Source organism: Ovis aries, unplaced genomic scaffold, assembly GCF_016772045.2.
Source record: "Ovis aries strain OAR_USU_Benz2616 breed Rambouillet unplaced genomic scaffold, ARS-UI_Ramb_v3.0 scaffold_153, whole genome shotgun sequence".
Taxonomy (NCBI): domain Eukaryota; kingdom Metazoa; phylum Chordata; class Mammalia; order Artiodactyla; family Bovidae; genus Ovis; species Ovis aries.
This window is the reverse complement of record NW_024599806.1, coordinates 25,001-38,592: the sequence shown is the minus strand read 5'-3', so window position 1 is coordinate 38,592 and position 13,592 is coordinate 25,001. Positions and strand designations below refer to the sequence as shown.

Here is a 13,592-nt window from a genome sequence, read left to right as displayed (position 1 = left end):
AGCTGTAACCCCAACACTAATGCTAACCCTAACCGTAACCTGAACCCTGACCCTGACCTGAACCCTAACCCAAACCCGAACTCTTAGAAGAGGGGGTTCCCCAAATTCTAACCCTAACCCTGAACCCGAACCTGAACAAGTTGGGGGGTTGCCTGGACCCTAACCCTAAGCTTAACAATAAACCTCTAAAATAAAAATAAACGTTTCTGGTCTAAGCCCCGGCTCTTGCTGTCCCCCGCCCCCGAAGAGCAAAAGGGCTAAGCTGGGGACTTGAACTCCTGACTTATAGACCACAGTCTGCCTTGCTCACCAGCACACCTAACCGCTATGCTACAGAGGCCTGCCGTTCTGGCAGAGCTCCCGGGCCGTCTTCAAGCCTCTGCGTGCCAGGGACTGGCTCTATAGAATATCATGGCTGTCCTAGGTCATCTTTGCTTTCTATAGTCATAGTTTTATCCCTAAATCATAGACAGATCAGCTGAGAAAAAGCTTGGATTGTCTCGGTGGGGTGGATTTGCTTGTCCTTGTGTTTCACCTGGAGGCAGTCGCGGTCCCGCGGGCCTGTCCTGGAAGGGGGGCGTGGGGTGGGGCGCACCGTGAGCGCGTCGGGGGCGGGGCGAGCCTGGGCGGCTGGTCAGGAGCGCGGCTCACGTGAGCGGGTCTGGGGCGGGATGAACATGGCGGCGCGACGGGGGCCAGGGCTCTCAGGGCTCGCCATTGCAGCTGGGAATGCTCGTTTCGTGGGCTCCTGGGTCCCCGTCGATTGGCATCCAGCGAGCAGAGCTCAGGGCTGTGGGCCACAGGTAAGGGAACTCGGACTGGGCGGAGCAGGGAACCATGTATTCTGCCCTCTTTGTTTGCAGTCTCGGAGCCGACTAAAATGGCGGTCGCAGAAAAGCCTCGCCTTTGGGGCCAAGGGTTTTACCGCTTTACCCCTTGCATAAAGCTCAGACCCGCGCAGTTTTCCCAAGCAGCCTAGTGTATTGCTTCCTACAGGCCTGGAGAGGATAACAGGCAGGAAGGCCAGGGGTCTCCAGACAGAGAAAATAGACCGCAAGTGTCAGACGTTTTTTTCTCTCTCTTAAGAGGCCGGAGGAGACAAAAGAGTGCTGCATTTTTTTTTCTCCATCTTGATACAAATTTAAAAGGTTTCTCAGAAAATTCTGTGTTGCCATGACCACTCCTGGCTCCACCTGAATTTAACTTCCCTCAAACCTTGAACTAAGCAATGCATTGTTCTTATGGAAATGTTTGTCTTAAGGTATGCTAATGTACTATGTATTTACCCAAGGCTCTGTCTTCAGGTCAGTTTCCCCTAAAGGCTCAGAAAAAACTTGACAAACCAGTATGTTTTACTCATACCTTGTTCTCTTAATCTATGTGAATGAAACTATATATTTGCTTGGAAATCTGCCTTTCTTCAAGATTCATGTCCATCATTTTATGGCCTGGGATGACTCATCTGCTGCCAATGTTATCTCAATGCATGCTGTGGGTGAGGGCCTGGTGCCATTCTCTGACACATTGTCTTTCTTTCATTAGCAGACTGCTAGTGGCTCTATAACATCTGGCTAAAGACTAGCAGGGGGTACTCTTTCTTCCCCCTTTTACTGTCTATGTCAGCAGCTCTCTCAATCTCTTTTATATTTTAATAAAACTTTTTAACAGAAAACCTCTGAGCCATCAAGCTTCGTCACTTGCCCTGGATTGAATTCTCCTCTGGAGTCCAAGAATGCTGGCATCTTTTGTGGTTTAGCAACCACCTTTCAGCCTTTGTAATTCATATTGAATCTTCATTTCAGATTGAAGATGCATTCCATGGTATTGCCAACTGAAGCCTTTTCATCGCTATGGAGTATCTGTCCATGTCTTTAAGGTATTTTTCAGCAATCATGTATCATTTCCAGTGTGCCAGTCTTGTTATCCTCATTCTGTCCATAGCAAAGTCTTTTATTAATGTTGACATGATTGAAAGGGAATCGTTTGTTTAAATTCCTTTTCAGATTGTTATTTGCTGGTGTATACAGATAACACTGTGTCATCATCCATTTGTATCAGTTTGGACAGCTTGATAGTTGTCTTTAGTTTCTTTAATTTCTCATAATTTAAGATGACCCTGTCTCATATATTTACAGTCTCACCCCTAGTCTCAGTCATTTCTTCAAAGAACTGTCCCTTTTTTTAACATTACATTATTTTTGACTGTGCTGGGTCTTTATTGCTCGTTTGTCTAGTTGTAGTGAGCAGAGGCTACCCTCTAGTTGCTGTGCCATGGCTTCTCATTGCAGTGCTTTCTCTGTTTGCAGAACTTGGGCTCTGGAGCATGCAAACTTCTAGAGTTGTTCAAGGGCTTCGTTGCCCCTGGGCATGTGGGATCTCCTACACAGGAATTGAACCCGTGTTCCCAGCATCGGTAGGCAGATTCTTTACCACCGGGCCATTGGAGATGTTTCCTGTTCCCTTTTATTAGAGAATGATATTTAAAACATACATGTAGGAGCTCAATATGCTCAGCTGACAATACATGGATATATATATATATATATATATACATGTATTCCAGCTCACCTTGAACATATTCAGTTAAAGGTAATTTGTGATGTCTCCAACCTGATCCACCACGACATGGACATTGTAACGTTTCCTTTTGTTTATCTGTAACTTTGCATTCCAATGGTAAGATACCTGGCTTCCACCGCTTGTCATACACAGAATTCAGTGCTTGTCCCACGTGGTTACTGAAAAAAAACTGTCAGATTGTCTTTCAAAGGGGGCTCTGCATGCATTGCACCAGTATCTTGTGTATGTTTTTGTATGATAGTTTACTATCAGTATACCCTCAGTGGCCAGGTGTCTATTTCAGTCGCTACCAATTATGAATGGGCTTGTTTGCTCTAGTGTTCTTGGACAATTCGAATACAGTTTCTTTGTCAGATATGCATTGTTTTAGGAAAACAGTTTTACTGATTGTTGGCTGTGTTGCATCTTTGTGTGTGGGCTTTTCTCTAGTTTTGGTGAGCATGGGCCATAACTAGTGGTTTGCAGGCTTCTCACTGCAGTGTCTCCTCTTGTTGAGGGGCACAGGCTCACGGGCTTCAGTGGCTGCAGCATGTGAACTCGGCATCGTGCCTTCCAGGATCTAGAGCACAGGCTCGGCAGTTGTGGCACACGGGCTCCATAGGATGTGGGATCTTCCCATCCTAGGGATCGCACATGCATCTCCAGCACCGGGGGGTGGATTCTTTACTATGGAACCACCAGGGCATATTTTAGATTCTAGTTTTCCACACATGTATCTAGTGAAAGAGGCCAGGATCAAGAGGCATGGCAGCTGGGAATCCTCAGCCCCAGCTCTGGTGTGCTATCCAAAGCTCTGGGGCCTCTGGTGAGCAGCTCAGCTTCCCTGGGACTGTTTCCTCCCATCAGAAATGCCCTGCTTTTGGACTGTAGCCCACCAAGCTCCTCTGTCCCTGGGATTTCTGAGACCAGAGTACTGCAGGTGGTGCCATTTCCTTCTCTGCTGCTGCTGCTGCTGCTGCTGCTGCTGCGTCGCTTCAGTCGTGCCTGACTCTGCGCGACCCCATAGACAGCAGCCTACCAGGCTCCTCTGTCCCTGGGATTCTCCAGGCAAGAACACTGGAGTGGGTTGCCATGTCCTTCTCCAGTGCATGAAAGTGAAAAGTGAAAGTGAAGCCACTCAGTGAAGTCGTGTCCGTCTCTTAGTGACCCCGGGGTTGCAGCCTACCAGGCTCCTCTGTCCGTGGGATTCTCCAGGCAATGGTACTGGAGTGGGCTGCCATTGCCTTCTCTGATTTCCTTCTCTGCAAAATAGCGTTTTGAAGATATTTTCTCCTGGATATTGCTTTTGATGAAGGAAGGGGGATCCCTTCCAGGGCTTGAGAGTGAGTTCTTGTCTGACACTGGGCAATGAGTTGTCTGAGGAGAGGAGTGCTGTCCAAGCTAGAGGCTTTATTGGGAAGGGCTGCCAGGGTGGAGGGCAGGAGGGTGATGGAAACGGAGAGAACCACTCTGTCATGTGGCTCACAGTCTCAGGTTTTATGGTCATCGGGTTAATTTCTGGTTTGTCTCTTGCCAGGCATTCTGAATTGGGATCTCTCTTGGGGGCACACACATCACTCAGCTGAGATGGATTCCAGCGAAGTGGATCCTGGGAGGTTGGTAGGACCTCTGAACTGGAGCCTCCCATCACCTGACCTCTCCAGAATTCTGGTTGGTGGTAGCTTGTTCGTTCCTTGTTCCTTCCCAGGACCTCCTGTTGTAAGATGACTCCTGCAAGTGTTTTCTTTTCTCTGTTGCCTGGCCAGGGTGGGTGGTCCGTGGTTCATGTAACAGTTTGTTTTGGTTCTCTCGAGTAAGGTCCTCCACAGGGTAAATGTATGAAATGATAAAAGGCAATGTTTTAACTAATTTGTATTCATAATTTGGTAAGTTGGCTTGTTTTGTGTATGTTAGACCTGATCACCAGACCAACGGTCATGTAGAACTTTAGTAGTTTTCTAAAATTCTATAGTTTTTAAAATGGAGTTACCTTGTTGCAAAGTTTGTGTTTATGTTCATATTTTTTAAACAGTTATTTCTTTTTAGTTGATTGATCATTGCTTTACAATATTGGTTTGATTTGTCATACATCCACATGAATTAACCATAGGTGTACCTATGTCGTCTTACTCTTGAATCTCCCTCCCATCTCACACCCATTCCTACCTCTCTAGGTTACTACTGAGCCCCAGTTTGAGTTCCCTGAATCATACAGCAAATTCCCATTGGTTGTCTATTTACAAATGTAGGTGTACCTGCATCCATGCTGCTCTCTCCATTCATCTCACCCTCTCCCTCTTGTTCTCCACCCTCGTCTGTAAGTCTGTTCTCTATGTCTGCACCTCCATTGCTGCTCTGTGAACAGACTCGTCAGTACCATCCTTCTAGATTCCATGTTTTTCTCTCTTTGACTGACTTCCCTCCCCTTTATTAGAACAAACTCAAATGTGTTCCTTTTTATGGCTGCATTCCATACAGGCTCTGATTGTTCCTTAGCCATGTTTTGCAGAGGGTCATGGAGCTATTCTGCTCCATTTCAGTTTGGGCTTCCAGTCTGAGTGCTCGCAGCAGAGCTGCTTCTGGGTGAGCCCTCTGAGGTCTGTGAGCGCCGGGCTGCCCGCTCTTCTCCTGTGGCCCGAAGGGGGCGCCAAAGCCCCCTCTGACCCGCGGGCGCAGGACGCTTTGCCTTTAGACTCTGCTCCGTGAGCAGCTGGCGGGAGCTTTGTCTCCTCAGGACCATCAGGGCTCAGGCTTCTGGATAACAGGGCTGCATCCAGGCTGAGAGGAGTAGGGTTGCCTCAGTGCCCACCAGCAGGGAGGCGCTGCAAGAGCGAAAAATGAGGATGGAGTAGACGTTTCCTGTGTCCAGCTGAGGGCTGACTGGAGGTCCATCTCAGAGGACTCAGGGGGAAAGAGCTCCGTGTGCAAAGCGGTGGGTTTTCAGTTAGATTTGCGTTAGATGATGTAGAGGATGAACACTGATGTTCTTCCGTGTAGGTGGCCATTTTCCTGTCACTGTTTCTTGAGAAGACTGTCCTTTCCTCTTCGCTCATTCCTGGTTTGATTTTCAGGAACTGACCATGTACAGGTGGGTTCGTTTCTGGGCTCTCTATTCTCTCCTGGAGTCCATGTGTCTGTGTTCCTGCCAGTTCCTCAGTGTGGTGGTCACTACAGCTCCGTGATGTAGTTTGAAGAGGGATAGGAAGATGCCTCCAGCTGTGTTCCTCTTTCTCAGAGTCTTTTTGGCCGCTTAAGGTCCTGTTCAACAGTAGCAGTCTAATATGAGGAATACTTCTATTTTGTGAAAAATGCCATTGAATATTATTTTGTGATTGCAGTCCGTGTATTTGTTGATGACTTTGGTTGGAATGGACCTTTTAATTCCTCATTGTTCCAGTGCATGAGCGTGGAACAGTTTTCTGTGTATTTGTGTTTTCTTTGGTTTCTTTATCAGTGCTTTCTAGTTTTCTGACTACTGGTCTTTTATGTTCTTGATTAAGTTTGTTGCTAGATGTTTTATTTAAGTGGGATTTTCTTAATATTTTTTTCTGATTGTTATTAGTGTGTAGAAATGCAAGTGATTTCTGGACTGTAAATGGTAGTATTTTATATGATTGTAAATTGATCTGAAATGATTCCGCTTTACTGAATGTAGCCTAACAACTTTTTGTGAAGTGATGTGGAACATTTTATCTGTAAGATCTGTTTCTCCTGCAGTAGGTCATCCAGAGGACCCAAGACATGGTGGTTACTAATAGACTTCCCACACTACTTCTTCATTCCACGTGGACTCCTTCACGGGCAGTGAGCATCGCAGCTTCCCTTGAACTTCATCTGGGTAAGTCTTGGCCTGTATCAGAAAGTTTCCTGCCTGTCTGCTCTAAATTTCTTTTGTGGTATTGGCATGGTTGTTTTGAAACATAGTATACTTTCCAGTCATTTAAAATGTACAGAAAATGCCTAGCAATGGGAACAAGTGCTAGCATTTGCCACATCATCTAAAATACTCTATGTGTTTTATCCAAAATGGGTACCTTCTGCAGAACCAGCACATAATCTCCAAAATCAGGAAATCATATGGTATCTACATTATAATGTAATCCACCACCCCACTTCCACTTTTAGCAATTGTTCAAATGTATGAATATATCTTTTGTTTCCATCTTCATCCTGTTTTCTTTATTTAGAGTGTTACTGAGATTTTCAGTTATTTGGACAAACTTGATGGATTGAAAGCAGACATGGTGAATAAGGGTTCTGGGTGGCCTTTCCTATGTGGATTTTTTTTTACTGAAGATGGTTTTAATATTTATTCATGTTGTAACATGTATGAATCCTGCATTCTTTCTCCCCCATAGTAATTAAAAATAAGTAATATGCCATTTACCGTTTAGATATTTGTAAGCATACAGTGTTGTAGCAGACAACCTTTTCTTGTTTTGCAAACCAGTTTAATAATGTGCACCTTATGCGTGCTTTGGAGAAACTCAGGAAACTGAGTCAGTGACTGAAATGGCCCAAGATATCACCTTAGATTCCATCTTCATCTGAAAACAAAACAGGCACTTCCTGGTGGTCCAGTGGCTGAGACTGGACACTCCCAAAGAAGGAGGCCCAGGTTCATTCCCTGATCCAAGAACTAGATCTCCCATGCCACAACGGAGAATTTGCATGTTGTAGCTAGGTATCTGGCTTGCCTCAATGAAGGTCGACCTGGCACAGCCAAATTAAAAAAGAAACAAATATTAAAAAAAATACAACCAAAGGAAAGGAAGGGTATGGTGGTTGTGCAGATTTACGGCTTAGCTTTCCCTATCGATAGAAAAGAAAAAAGAGTTTCAAAAGACTGTGTCTCATCCTTCTATCTGGCATATAGAGAGGATTCCTTTGAAATGAGATTTCTCTGGTAAATGTGACTCACAGAAGAGCTGTCTTGAACTTGGGTTTCAGAGATGATCATGTGTCCTCTAAAAAAATAAAAGTTAATTGGGTCCAACTGATTCTCATGCTGAGGTGGTATATTTTGTGGTAGCATTTGCTCCCCTTCACTTTGGATGTATCCCCATTTGTTTACACTGTCATCTACTGAAGACATCCTGATATTTGAAAGTTTTTAGTTATTACAAGTAGAGCTGTTGTATATAATCATGCGATACTTTTTGTCTGGACATGTTTTCAAAGCTGTTTAGTAAGTGCTAGCCATGTAGTATTCAGGTCACAGGAGAGCCTTGTTTAGCTGTGGAAACATCCAGCTATGTTTCTCTGTGGCATGTGGGATCTTCTGGGGTAACGGATCGAACTAGAGTGTCTTGCATTGTCAGGCAGATTCTTTACCACTGAGCCACCAGAGAAGTTGTGCCCTACCCCCTTTTTTTGAGTTTACTGAATCTAATAGGTGTGCAGTGCTACCTCACTGTTATTTTAGTGTGTAATTTCCTAATGATATGTGATTTTGAGTCTTTTTGATAGGCTTATTTACTATCTTTATATTTTTGTAGGCCAGGTGTTTAGGTTTATACATTTTTTATGAGATTGTTCCAGATTTTTTGGTATGTTTATAGTACAATCCTTTATCAGATATGTATTTTATAAATATATTTTCCTGTGGCTTGTGTTTAAGTTTTGTGAATAAGGTTTTCCACAGTCTAAATTTCCAATTTTTTAAAGTTAATGTTATATATGTTTTATATCCTTTTTTTGGATAGACTTTAGTGTGTTGTTGTTGTTGTTGTTAAATTTTATAAGCAGAAGTGAGGTACTGTAGATACAGTTTTAAGCTAAGCTGAGGTACCATAGATACAGTTTTGCCTTTTGTCTGTTAAGAAGTTTGAGTGAGTTTGGTGTACACTGTATGTAACATTATGTCTACATTCATTTGACTGGATATAGCTTCCAATTATTTGTCTAATTGGTTTTGGAGATATCACGGGAAGTCAGTTTTCCAAGGGAAACTGAGGTCCATGAAACATGAACTCTTTTCGATCGGTCGGAATCACTCTCTGCTATTTCTGACAGATTTGACTTGTTTGGATATCTCATATGAGTGGAATCACAGCACGTTTGTCTTTTTTTGGTCTGGTTTATTTCACTTAATCTAATGACCATAAGGTTTGTCCACATTGTCGCATTGTCAGAATTACTGACTTTGAAGGGCCGAATCAGATTCCATTGTGTGTATACCACAGTTTGTTTATGGAATTGGCTGCCATGGACACTTAGATCACTTCTGTTTGTTTGCCAGTGTGAATCATGCTGTTGTGAGTATGACGGAAGAAGTATCCATTTTTTCAGCCCCCTTTCCTAATCCTTTTGGGTACATAGCTTGAATTGGAATCGAACTATGTATTTATTCCATGTGTTCGTTTTGGAGTCATTTCTGTAATGTCTTGCAGAGTGGCAGCACCATTTAATGTACTTTTTTGTATGGTGGAATACCGTTCAAGCTTCTGAATATACCTTGTGTTGCATATTCAGTCTCCCACCAACGGACACTTGAATGAGTTCTACCTTTGAGCTATCGTGAATGTCACTATGAATATTTGTGTACCAGTTTTTGTTTGAATTATTAACAAATACATTACTATATATAAAAGAAGCCACAAGGACCTACTGTACAGTTTAGGAAACTATTAAATATCTTATGATAATGTATAATGGAAGAGAATCTCAAAAGGAATATATGAAAAGCACATAATAACCATGATATTTATTGTGCCAACACTATGAGTTATCATAGCACTACTCAATGTGTATTTATACATGTCACTAAAATATTCACATCTGTAAGGATATTATAAAAAATTATATAAAAAATCAAGAATTCAAACAGAGAATATATAAACTTCCTGTCATTGCTCATCATCATTTATACACTAATACTACCTGCAACACTCATTGTATAAGTGCTGGGCTAGCAATTGACGTTCTCGTAAACCAAGAGATTGTGAAGGTGTAAGGAAATATAGCTTATTGAATTCCTTAATGAAGGATTATAGAACTCTATGTCCATGAAGTGAATGAAATTCCGTTTTATTGAGCCACATTCTTACTAGAGTGATGAGCTTCCACCCCACCCAACATTAGTTCACAATGAAATCCTGCAGTCCTCTGGCCTCAATGTCTGCTTCCTGCTACCGAGAAAGAAAAGATGAGGAAGTCCTGACAAAACCGATGCTATTTTTCTTTTTCTGATTTGTATTTTATCTCAGGGCTTGGCAAAAAGAGGGCCCAACCTGTTTTTAGAGTTCCATCCCAAGGGTTCCTCCGGCATGTTCCCTATGTTGACAAACTGCTGATTATTTTCAACAAAGGACAATGATCTGCACTTCACTATCTGTTGCTTGAGCTGGAATAGCAGGCATCCCTTGAAGTGCAGTCCTTCATGCGGAAGTAGGCATCCCTGAAGCAATAGTATAAGAGGAACACATTTATCATGTAGACATCGCATCCCATGCATTTGTAATAATTTTCAGTTATACCTGTCATCATCAGAGGAATTGACTTGTCCCAGTAATAACGAGAGTACCCAGTATCACAGTTCCTTGACTTATGAGTAGTTCCTATGAGTACCCTTATGAGTACTTCTTCCAATGTTGTTTCTCCTACTTTGGTCATGAACAGTAGAAGCTGATGGCAGTGGTCCTTGAAATGTATGTCGATTCCCAGGTGGCACAGTCAGTAAATAATCTGCCTACCAGTGTAGGAGGTGGAAGTGATGTGGGTTTGATCCCTGGTTCAGGAAGATAACAATTCATACACATGTTTTATGTGAACCAGTTTGATACTCATGAGTTTTTTTCTTCTGTATACAGAAAAACAAATGCTGTTCAAGGACACTGAAAGAACCCTGATGTTGAAAATCAGATCTGTATTGTGAGCAATGCTTAGATATCCATGAGTCAAAGCATAGTATTATGCCTATCATCCTTGTATTTCCCTCAGTGAAATATGTTGAGGAAAACTCTTCATTCGTGGTCTAGATTCACGAAGAAGCTAAATAGCATTCATCCTTTACGTTGACAACTGTGAATTTAAATCTCCTGTGAATCCTATGTGACAACCACACATACCAACATGAGTTATTAGTATTATATCAATATTTTTAGTCCTATTGTATGTCAACTAAAAAAATCAATATATAATTGTACATGAAGTCAAGACAAAATCAGTGTAGAGACAAAATCAGTGTAAGTACAAAATGTTCCATCCTCTGAGAAAGGGAGAAAAACATCTCTGTGCTTAGCCTATTGCATTTTTATGTATTGGATCCTTAAGTAGTTTATTCACCACACCCTTTGAATGATTCACAAATCTTCAGAGAAGAAAGGATCATTTCTCTTAAACAATGAGTAGTTCAACTCTTCTCAAAGCAAAGTCATAAGTGAGTCTAATTTTGTGTGAGACCATGAAAACTCAGTGTTTTCATTATGCTTGTGCTTATGATGGGAGGAGGTCTGAGAAGGCACTTGTGAAGGAGTATTCATACCAGTCGTTCTCATACGTATCTATTCTTTAAAGGTCGAATCACTGAGGTGTTGCTTCTACACTTGTACTAGGCTGAGTAGCAACATTCCCTTTCTCCCTAAGTGCAGTAGACGTGTTCCCAACCTGTCTGTCTTCTGTCCTCTGGAGTATGTATTGCTTGAGCTCATCACAGCCTAGTAGATGGAAATCATCAGGATATTCTGGAAACCCTTTTTATTTCAGTCTGTTCAGGAGGTTACCACTGCTGCAAACCTCTGGATTTTACCAAGCGCTTTTAACAACCTCAGATGAAGGATACAAGTCAACACTCGTGACAGCCACGGGCTTCCATGGCCTATCCGTGATTGTTGGCTTTGCTTTCATAATCATCCTGTTTCTTATACCAACTAAACTGTCACTGTATTTTTTAATTACCATTTTATCTTTGATGGTTTTTAGATCTATTATGGATTTTCCTATATATCTTCACTTATCGGTGAGGGTCTTATGTTAGTAGTAGTTACGACAACTGACTTCCTGTCTGTTAGCTGTGGCAGAATAAAAAAAGAATGACCCACTGTATATTTTTAATATTATGTATCAATATATTATTAGTGTTATTGTTTGCAGTCATCCAATTCCAAGTTTCTGAAATAAACTTTCAGAAAAATCACATCCTTTTGAATGTCCATTTGACTGAATAGGAGCACAGAAATGTTCTTCCATAAAATTGTTTACAGTTTCCATTCCATTTCTCCTGTTTGATGTAGATATCGGCCTTTGGTTCTATCATTAGCTTTGCAAGTAAAAAAAAATTAATTAGAGCTCGTATGGTAATTTTACTGTTAGCAATAAGTTTAGCATAAAATGAACACAGAAGAGGTTACAGTAGACCAAATATGAAAGTCAGTTTAAAAGAAAACATAGTGTTGAATGTTTACAGTAGGAATATAGTTATGAAGTTCCTTTATTATTATTCTATCCTTTCCATTTCTTTTGCAGGGGTGTTAATGTACAGATTCCAGTACTATGGCTAGAGTGAATAATAGTATCATTATTCTTGAGAGCAACTCTACTAAGTCTTCACGCTCATGTCACTCAAGGTTTTTAATACCTATTATGTTAGTCGTGTTTGTAGTTTGTGAAGTCACATAAGTTGCATTCATTCAAGCAATAGTATCAAACAGCTATGGCATCAGTTATAGATGTGAATCGATATCGAATGTGAATCCATTTCATTATCATTACAATAATAATCTACACGTTATTATTGTAGATATTCTATTTATGCCAGTAACAAAGCCGTGCAGAAATAATACGTTTATTAAGAAAATAAGATTTACTAATTTGTTTTATTATTCTATTTCTTTAAAACAGATTGAATGACAACAGGCTTAACTTTTCATTCACTTGTATGACTATGAGCAGTTTGACCAAGCTGAAGAAGATGACTTGTTTGTAGTCTTCCTCATCAGCTCATTCCATCTACTGGCTTTAAAATCATTTAGTACAGAGCTCACCGTCTAGGTGTTCATCCAGTGTTTTGTTTGCTTGTCATGCAGGATCATTTTAAAAGGAAAAGTACGTGTGTATGAGTTAGAGCTCTGATCCCAAGAGTCCATGTAGAAGTTTCCCCTGAGAAATGTATCGTTTTTGCACCAATGCTACTGACATGTGTGAATGTGGTATACCACACATCCCAATAAGTGTAAACAGCTTCACATGCTACTTATTTGAAACGACCAGTACTCATGACATTCTCATTCGTTTGAGGACTAAATATAGCCAACGTAGGCTGTGTTTGCCAAATAGACTTTGAAGTATTCTTCACACAGTCCTTCATCGACGCCAGTTTTCAGATCGAAGAAACCCTTGCTCCATGAAGTTTGTGAACACATATACTCATGTTTTGTTTGAGATTTTAAAGTCATTCTTCAGTTTTGTTGGAGGAATGGTTCTGTATATGCCCTGTCGGGCTTCCCAGGTGGTTCTAGTGGTAAGGAACATGCAGAACATACCCATGCAGGAGACATAGGAGATATGGATACGATCCCTGGGGCAGGAAGATCTCCTGAGGGAGAGCATGGCAACCCACTCCAGTATCCTTGCCTAGAGAATCTCATGGAGAGGAGCCTGGTGGGGCCTAGTCCATATGATCCCAAAGAGTTGGACACAATGTAAGTGACTTAGCACAGCACATGATTTGTTGTCATAGCTAATATAATGGAGATGACATAAAAAAGAAGTGCCAGCAGGCGAAAGTCAATATCCATCACTTTGGAATGTATTGTGATATTTTACATCCATATTTGTATGACTTGATAGTTGGAGAATCGATGCATCTGAAGGCCTGATTGTGTTATATGTATGTTGAGGGAAGATATATTTTTATGTGGTTTGACATATGGGTCCCATTTCATTCGTAGGCATATGCATACTCATCACTTATCATCATTTTTTTTGAAAAGACCATTGTTTGGAAAGGTTGTTGTCTAACCATGAAAGATGCTTGAAGTCTTGGGCTCCTTAGAGGAAGAATTCAACCCAGGGTCAGTGATGAGGCTTGATCA

General features: G+C 41.6%; 1 long non-coding RNA gene across 8 annotated transcripts in view; it reads left to right on the top strand.

Annotated features, from left to right (window-relative positions):
• Positions 1-661: 661 nt before the first annotated feature.
• Positions 662-13,592, top strand: part of LOC121818475 (uncharacterized) — a 14,206-nt gene continuing 1,275 nt past the window's right edge. Inside the window, exons 1-6 of one of the 8 annotated variants that reach the window (XR_006058477.2) lie at positions 662-803; positions 1,803-1,876; positions 2,307-2,413; positions 4,097-4,230; positions 6,277-6,397; positions 12,400-13,592. The exon at positions 12,400-13,592 is cut by the window's right edge and continues 1,275 nt beyond it. This is a non-coding gene — a long non-coding RNA (uncharacterized LOC121818475). Of the gene's footprint in view, positions 804-1,802; positions 1,877-2,306; positions 2,414-4,096; positions 4,231-6,276 lie in introns of all 8 variants that reach the window. The other 7 variants (XR_006058479.2, XR_009599075.1, XR_006058475.2 and 4 more) reach the window with 7 other exon arrangements.